General features: G+C 42.8%; 1 protein-coding gene across 1 annotated transcript in view; it reads left to right on the top strand.

Moving 5' to 3' along the window:
• Positions 1 to 1,776: 1,776 nt before the first annotated feature.
• Positions 1,777 to 9,289, top strand: part of CASP8AP2 (caspase 8 associated protein 2) — a 37,327-nt gene continuing 29,814 nt past the window's right edge. The window contains exon 1 of the mRNA XM_077903065.1: positions 1,777 to 1,902. The gene's annotated coding sequence lies outside the window, so the exon portion shown is untranslated. The remainder of the gene's footprint in view (positions 1,903 to 9,289) is intronic.

The raw sequence follows: 9,289 nt of genomic DNA, 5'->3' as shown, positions 1-9,289 counted from the left end.
CCCTGGGCCAAAGGCAGGCGCCAAACCGCTGCACCACCCAGGGTTCCCGAAATGGCTTTTTTAAAAAGGAACATTTGTAATTATGAGTTCAGATTTCATAAAACATGTAACTGTGTTACATCTGTTTTCTTTAAAAAAAGATGCCAATTCCTTCAGTTGACTTCTAGAAGTATCCCAAATTCCCAAGTTGGCATTGATTGAAGTCTTTCTAAGCAAACATTTTCAAATCAATCGGTTTCTATTCATTGTAAAGTTTTTAAGAAGTACTGGTAAAATGAGAGCCTTTGTAAGGAGTTCAGTAATAGGGCCACTCTTCTCTGGAAAATAAGTTTGGGGAAAACTTCAGTTATCCTTGAGGTATATATTCTATGTTCTCAATAAATATTTTTTGATAAATGCTTTTATGGACCCATGCAGAAAACCCATACTCAATCAGTTGCCAAGTTTGGTTGATTTCACCTCCTAAATATTCTAAAATCTATCCTCTCTATTACCTACCATTTTTTTCAGAGCATTTTCTCTAGCTTGGATCATCTAGTTAGAGCATCTCAAAATTCTCCTTCTTAAGGACAGAGGATTTTAATAATGCAAATCAGATCACAACCACACCAAGCTAAAATCCACCAATGCCTCATTAGTTAAAGGTGAAATCCAAGCTCTCTGACATATGTAAGGACTTCCAAGTTCTGACCCCCGTCTCCCCCACCAGCCTCATCTCATACTTCATGCCCCATAATAAACGCCACATAGTTGCACACCCTTTAATCTTTTCCAGTCTCCACTACCTGGAATGCTTGCCTAACTTCTCAGAAACAAAGCTGGTTGGGGTAGAATCTAGGAAACCAGTGTTCTTCCAGAACATACTCTCCTAAATGGGGGGGGGGAGGGGAGGAGGTGTCTTTCTGAAAAATTAAAAAATATGTAATAAGTTCATAGGACAGTTACAAATTACTAAAATGGACAAACAGGTGGAAAGGGTTAGAAAGCAAGGTGAAGATTCCCCTGATCAGGTAGGAGAGGAAGTCATCTTTGTTTTACTCCCCCACCAATCAATGGCCTAGACTCAGTCTCTGGAGGCTAGACCCTACAGGCACCTCCATTCCCTGCAGATTCTATAAGACAATACAGGTAGTCTGCCCTCCAGAAAGTGCTCCTGTTCCTCCCATCCCACCTGACTTGGATAGCCCCTCTTCAAAGCTCCCAAAGCCCTGGGCTCAATTGTTGGCCTATCTTGCAGGAGAGTGTTGAGGACAAGGCACAGCGCTTATTCATGATCATGTGGCCAGCGTCTAGCACCTCGTCTGACACGCAGTTGACTGACACTCGATAGAATTTACAGAATTAAGGACTATATGGTGGCTCAGCAGTTTAGTGCCACCTTCGGCCCAGGGTGTGATCCTGGAGTCCCGGGATCGAGTCCCTCATCGGGCTCCCTGCACGGAGCCTGCTTCTCCCTCTGCCTGTGTCTCTGCCTCTCTCTGTGTGTCTCTCGTGAATAAATAAATAAAATCTTAAAAAAAAGTTAAATGAAAATAAAAGACAAGGCCTTCTCAGAGCTTACTTTCCCTTTCATTAAAGACCTTTCCCCAGACCCCGCCCCTAATTTATCCGAGGTCCCGCCCCTTCCGCTGCGAAGCCCCGCCCCCAGCTTAGGCCCCGCCTCTTTCTCTTAAAGTCCGCACAAGCCTACGCGAGTTTGGCGCCAACCGTGGTTTTTTTTTCCGCCCTCCCAAAGGCGGGAACTAGTTCTGTGCGCCGGGACGTGCTTTACGTGTGGTCTGATTGGCCATGGATGCTCAGTCCCGCCTCCGCGTCCTGACTGCGCCCTGGCATTGGCGGAGATGCCAGGGAGACCTCGGTGTCCAGAAGGGAGCCCCGGCTATCTCGGGCTAGGCAGGGCGGGTAAGTTGGTGTGGGGGTCCGGTCGGCTCGGGGCTGTTGGGGAAGAGACTGAATGGCGCGGTAGTGCCCCAAGCGGAAGCTGGTGGTGTCCGGGGAGCCAAGGAGTCGAAGGGAGCCGCGGAGTCGGGGGAGGGGGGGGGCGCGCCCGGTGTCCGGGGCCCGCAGGTCGCTGCGTTCCCGCCGCCTCGGGTGCAGTTTCTGGGTTTGCTTTCGCGTCCCTCTGTGGTCCCTCGAGAGGATCCGGGGGCGCTTGGGGCGAGCGCACGTAGGAGCTGCCCTTCCGACTGCTCCTCCCGCCCCTCCCCCTCCCCCCGTCTTGTCTTGGAATGTACTCCGCAAAGCTTTCGGATGGGATTCTGCAGGAATGGGTCTTTGCTAAGTGTCAGGTGGTCATTGATGTCGGTTGTTTTCGAGACTGTAATAATCCAGCGAAGTTACCTTCATCTCCACAACGCCTGGAACCGTACCTGACACATAGTCGGCCCCCAACTCAGTTGTTCATGTAGAATTAGCAGAATCTCGGGATTTGTGCGTCGGGGATCAAGTTGGCGTTGACTCTGATTCTTCCCCTAGTCTTTCGCAGATTTTTCCCTCATCTTCTCCATTCTCCGCAGCTAGAGCTCCAAACCTTTCCCTTCCTCAGTGCCCCTCCCCCAATCCCATGGGCAAGAATTCCCCAACCCCCACCCCATTTATCTTCTAGAGTTTCTTCCCATTTCACAAGACGTGGCCCCCGTTCAATGAAAAATTATTTTTCCATCTATGAATATTCTTCATTTTTGTCATTTGGCTTTAAAGGAGCTGGAATCTAATCCCAGTAATGCCATGTAGCGGCTGTTTGACCTTGGGGCAAGTTTCTTAATCATTCGTTATCTGTTTACTCATCTATAAAATGGGAAAAGGAATAGTTATACTTAATGGGACTTCGGGAAGATTTAAATAATGTATTTGGAACATTGAAGGCCCCGGCCCATAGTGGTCAGTATATGCAGTGTTTGTTATTATTTTCCCTTTACATTTTCTTCAGGGCTCTTGCTCTATTAGATTTAGCCTTTCCCATGAGCCTTAAAATATACTCTCCTTCTCCCCTCACTTTTTCCTGTTTTTCTCTACAAATGCTTATTTCATTCTTTTTCTTTTCTTCTTCTTCTTCTTCTTTTTTTTTTTTTTTTTTTTAAGGAAAATTTCCTTTAGACTGTCTTTTTAAGACATTGTCCTGTCACAAAAGGGTAGGTAATCTTTCTCTCATATGCTCCGTCTTCACATCTGAATCCATTGGAATTGTTCCTAAAATAATTGGGTGACTTCGCAGCTCTTTTCTTTCATCATCATGGTTCTCAACATGTAAAATTTTGCCTCCACACTTTGCATAGGTGTAACACTCCTCTGTCAATAGTACCTCACCTTGTATGTTGAGATACTCATTTGGGGGAAGGTGAGAGCCCGTGTGAATAAGCCCCTCTTTCCAAGAAATTCTTTTTTTTTTTTTTTTTTTAAAGACTGCTATTTGTTTTTTTTTTTTTTTTAAGATTTTATTTATTTATTCATGAGAATACACAGAGAGGAGAGAGAGAGAGAGAGAGAGAGAGAGGCAGAGACACAGGCAGAGGGAGAAGCAGGCTCCATGCACCGGGAGCCCGACGTGGGACTCGATCCCGGGTCTCCAGGATCACGCCCGGGGCTGAAGGCGGCGCTAAACCGCTGAGCCACCGGGGCTGCCCTTTCCAAGAAATTCTGTACATAATTCTTCCTCTTCCTTCTCCCTTCTCTTCCAGGAGAATCATGGGCCTTTGTGATTTCTTTTTTTTTTTTTTTTTTTCTTTTTTTTTCTTTTTCTTTTTTTTTTTATTATTATTTTTTTTTATTGGTGTTCAATTTACTAACATACAGAATAACACCCAGTGCCCGTCACCCATTCACTCCCACCCCCCGCCCTCCTCCCCTTCTACCACCCCTAGTTCGTTTCCCAGAGTTAGCAGTCTTTATGTTCTGTCTCCCTTTCTGATATTTCCCACACATTTCTTCTCCCTTCCCTTATTTTCCCTTTCACTATTATTTATATTCCCCAAATGAATGAGAACATATAATGTTTGTCCTTCTCCGACTGACTTACTTCACTCAGCGCCTTTGTGATTTCAAGAGAGTAATCTGATCTCTACCACTTAGGTTTTGTCTTTTGTGCTACATACTCCAGTTTCCAGCTTTTTATTAGACAACTTCACCTGCATGTCCAACAGATAATTCATCATGTTTTCTTTGGTTCTCTGTTTGAGTTAAAAGCAGGACTACCTTGTTGTCGAAGGTAGGAACTTCAGAGTTGTCATTAGTAAATTGGGAATATCAGTAATTCAACAAATACTTTTTTTTTTTTTATTACCTACTGACTTGGAAGGCCCTGTGCGGAGAGCAGGGGATACAATGGTGAACAGAACAGAGCCAGTCCTGGTCTTCATGGAGCTTATAGTCCATTGGATGAGATGGACATTTCTTTAGGAATTCCCACAAAAAATGTAATCATAAACTGAAAAGAGGCCATATAGAGAAAGGACACAGTGGTATAATAATATATATGAGAGGGACTGATCTAGCGGAGAGAGAGAAGCCAGGGAGGCTCAAATGTTACTTAAGCCAAAATACTAGAAATAAGTTAAACGATGGTAGGAGCATTGAGGAAAGACCATTCCTTGCAGAAGCCCTGTGGTGGGAGGGGACAAATGGCATGTTCAGGGATGAAAGAAGGTCAATTTGATCAAGAGTAAAGACTTCTGGGAAGTGGGGAAGTAGGATGCAGATTAACACTGGAATTGTGGGCGGAGGCCAGGTCACTCTGGACCTTGTAAACACAATTGTGACAATTTTTTTTAAAAGATTTTATTTATTTATTCATAGAGACAGAGAGAGAGAGAGAGGCAGAGACACAGGCAGAGGGAGAAGCAGGCTCCATGCAGGGAGCCCGACGCAAGACTTGATCCCGGGTCTCCGGGATCATGCCTTGGACTGAAGGCAGCACTAAACCGCTGAGCCACCTGGGGTGCCCCAAAATTTATTTTTTAATCTGAAATCAACAGGAAGCACTGATGAGTTTTAAGCAAAGGAGGGAACATGATTAGACTTGCATTTTAGAAAAGTCAGATATGTTACTTGGGTTTCATCTAGTAGGAATTGGAAGAAACCAACGAAGGTGTTTTTTTTTTTTTTTAAGATTTATTTATTTATTTAAATTTTTTATTTATTTATGATAGTCACAGAGAGAGAGAGGCAGAGACATAGGCAGAGGGAGAAGCAGGCTCCATGCACCGGGAGCCTGACGTGGGATTCGATCCCAGGTCTCCAGGATCGCGCCCTGGGCCAAAGGCAGGCGCCAAACCGCTGCGCCACCCAGGGATCCCTATTTATTTATTTATTATTCATGATAGACACAGAGAGAGAGAGAGAGAGGCAGAGACACAGGAGGAGGGAGAAGCAGGCTCCATGCTGGCGGCCTGATGTGGGACTCGATCCCGGGACTCCAGGATCGCACCCTGGGCCAAAGGCAGGCGCCAAATTGCTGAGCCACCCAGGGATCCCCCCACCGAGGGTTTTTAAAGCAAGACAATATCATGATCAAATCTGGATTTCAGGAATTTAACTCTAGCAAGAAGAGTATAGAAAATATTACTTACAAAAAATAGAGAAGACTATGAAAACAGTACAGGAGACCATGAGAGGTGACTGAGCTATAGCAGAGATATAAGCAGATCTGAGTTTTCTGTGGAGAATCAAAAAGATTTAACGGAAAGTGTATTCAAATGTGCACTTCTGACCATTTCAAAACCACAGCCTGACTTGCCTTTTCAAATTACAAAAAGTAAGAGATTTCTGAAATTCTAATATAGAGGTATTCACACCCAGACTTGCTTGTGAGCTCATAGATGTAGTGGGGAGATGGTATCAGGGATTGTGTTTGCAAACAGGAGCCTGTTTTCACTGAACCTTGGGATTTTGGAAACCTTGGGACAGTGAATGATGGGGCTAGAAAGTAGGCATCAGTATGTATCAAGGTAGGGTGTTTGGACTTTATTCAGTAGATATTGGGAAGTAATGGAAAGGTTTTGAGCAGGAAATAATACGAGCAGGATTACTTCAGAAAAACCCAACAGTTGTGTTTGGCATGTATTTGGAGAGAGGAGATAATTAGATAACTATAGTGGAGCCTAAAATAAAATGCAGATAGCAAGATCAAGGATAAATGGGAGAAACATTGCAGACCATTATATATTCAGCAGACTATTAATAGTCAGCAGACTATTAGGGGATGCTAAGTGCTACCCAAGTAGACATGTCAGGAGGTGACAGATGTTGATGGGAAGATGATCTCTCTTGGTTTTGGACTTGGTGAGTTTGGACTTAAAGGAATGTGTTTATTAACTTTAGCATCTTGTTGCTGACTGCTGATTTGTGTTTTAGTTCAAATGTTTCTAATTTTCAAGTACTCTGAGGTGGCAGCAGAGGAGTCTATAAATCTGAAATGGTACTCTTTTGGTACACTTTTTTGTGGCAGTACTTACTCTTTATGTTTGTGTTTGCTTGTGTTAGCTTATCAAGTATTTAACCCAATGAAATAAATTTTGCTTTGTAGTGGTAGAAAAGAAGATATTGATGTCCAGGACCTCACTGCCTTAAGATAGCATTCAAATATATTTTTATAAGGGCCCAATTGCGTTTAGAGCTAGTTAGGTGTTTTTGAAGTTGAAATAATCATAGCTCTGTGAAATCTTTCCTGTGAGCTTTTTGTGGCAAATGAAACTATAAAGATAATAAATTTGTGTTAAGACACTAAGTTTGTGTAAAGTTGTTAGAGCAGCAATAGGAAAGGATTATACTCAAATTATGCATATTTTATGTTGCTACATATGGTTAGTAGTTATTATATTGGACAGCTCAGATATACAGAACATTTTTATTGTCATAGAAAGTTCAGTTGGCCAGCACTGGTCTAAGGAAGGTAGTTTTCTGGACACCTCATTGGCTCAGTAGTGTAACACGCAACTCTTGGTCTTGTGGGTTGTAAGTTTGAGCCCCATGTTGGGTATACATATTACTTAAAAGTAAAATCTTAAAAAAAAAAAAAAAAGGGAAGGTAGTTCTCAAAGTGTGGTCCTTGGATTAGCAGCATGACCTGGGAACTTTTTAAACATGCAGATTTTTAAGTTTCACTCCAGACCTACAGAGTCAGAAATTTGGGAGATGGGACCCATCAACCTTGTGTTCTAACTCCTCCAGGTATTTCTGATGTATGCTAAAGTCTAAGAACAACTTTAGAAGGCAAATAATTGCAGTGGAGGTAGCCGAATGTAATGGTATGTTCAGTGTGTCAGTACAATAAGGGAATGAGGATTGTGTCTCTAGAAAAGGGGCTTCTCTATTATGGTAGTTGGGTTTGGGAAGAGGATGAACAGTCCAGGTAAAGAAACAGAAGATGCAGGATATTGTGGATTTAAGTACATGGCATAGGGGATCCCTGGGTGGCGCAGCAGTTTGGCGCCTGCCTTTGGCCCAGGGCGCGATCCTGGAGACCCGGGATCGAATCCCACGTTGGGCTCCCGGTGCATGGAGCCTGCTTCTCCCTCTGCCTGTGTCTCTGCCTCTCTCTCTCTCTCTCTCTCTCTCTGTGACTATCATAAATAAATGAAAATTAAAAAAAAAATAAGTACATGGCATAATTTAGGAACTGCAAGTACAGTCTGCAATGGCAGACTGGATGGCTTTGGCTCTTTGCCTGGTGTTTGGGTGCCCCACAAAGGAAGAAAATCATGCTTACCTCCTTGCAAGACAAAGGCTGTTGCTGTACTGAGATCAGAGGAAGAAAGGGGACTGATGGACATCTAGGGTAATGGCATTAACATAGGACTAGAGTCCTTCCAGGCTTGCTGCATTTGGCTGCTATAATTTATGGTACATAATCTTTTAATCTGGGAAGAATGGTGTCTGAACCAATATAATTTCTACATTACACTAACATCATTTCTCTGTTTCTCAATAATGTGTACTACCTTGCATTATAGAAACTAATGGTGTAGTACAGAATGTCTCATGTGGCTAAATGCGGTAGGTGAGGGGAGCAATGTGAGATAGAAAAGTTGTGATATTTCTGGAAAGGCCTTGTGTTCTGTGCTAGACAAGCTTAATTCACAGTAATGTTTTCAGTAGCTCTTAAATATTTTTGGCCTGGGAGTGAAACACGGGTTAGACGTTACAGGATTTTTGCTTTAGTGGTTGAAGGAAGGGTGCCTGGGTGGCTCAATTGGTTAAGTGTCTAACTCTTGATTTAGGCTCAGGTTATAATCTCAGCGTCATGAGATGAAGCCTCATGTCAGGCTCCATGCTGAGCGTGGAGTCTCTTTAAGATCTCTCTTCCTTTCATTCTGCCCCTTCTCCTGCTTGTGCACACCCATGCATGCTGTCTCAAAAAAATCTTAAAAAAAAAGGAAGTGCTATAAGGAAAAAGGCTTTGGTAGTATGGAAACTAGCTAGGAGACTGTAATAATTTAAGTGAAAAATAATTAGAAACTGGAATAACTGAGTGAAAAGGAGACATTAAATTTGAGAGATTTAAAAATAAAGTTGCTAAGAATTTGCGACTACTTGAAAGTGAGTGTGGGGCAGCCCCGGTGGCCCAGTGGTTTAGTGTCACCTTTGGCCCGGGGTGTGATCCTGGAGACCTGGGATCGAGTCCCACATCGGGCTCCCTGCATGGAGCCTGCTTCTCCCTCAGCCTGTGTCTGCCTCTTTCTCTCTCTGTGTGTGTCTGTCATTAATAAATAAATAAAATCTTAAAAAAAAAAAAAAAGAATGGGTAAGAAAACAGAAGTTTAAAAAAAAAAAGAAAGTGAGTGTGGATTAAAGAAAAGAATCAAATATAATGGAAATTTGTAGCTTGAGAATGAGTTGAGGCAAAAGATGATTGTTTATATTTCCCATATCCAGGCATCTACCCTATTTTCTTTCTTCCATTATTATATCTCACATAAACATCCTTTTCATTCCCACTGTCTCCATCTTGGATTATTTTATTATGTGGACCCATAGTAGCCTCCTTTCCAGTTTCTTTTCCTACACTTTCTAGTTCATTCCACACATTAATCTTTCCATTTCATTTTTTATACCAGTGTTTCTAACTCATAAACCTTCAGTGCTCCTGTTTTTGAAAGTTCAAGACCAGATTCCTTGGTTTGACATTTAGTTTCTTCTGTTTGACTCTAATGAAATTTGAGTCTTATCCTCCATTCTCTTCTGCCTGAGGCCCAGGAATATATGCCTTCTCTCCAAAGTTAATGGTGTCCTCATTTGTAATCTACCTCCCATGCCTCTATTGATATGCAGGTCTTTTGTCTACAAAGCAAATCAT

The sequence above is a fragment of the Canis aureus genome, chromosome 7, assembly GCF_053574225.1.
Source record: "Canis aureus isolate CA01 chromosome 7, VMU_Caureus_v.1.0, whole genome shotgun sequence".
NCBI classification, from domain to species: domain Eukaryota; kingdom Metazoa; phylum Chordata; class Mammalia; order Carnivora; family Canidae; genus Canis; species Canis aureus.
This window is presented reverse-complemented; position numbering and strand designations above follow the sequence as displayed.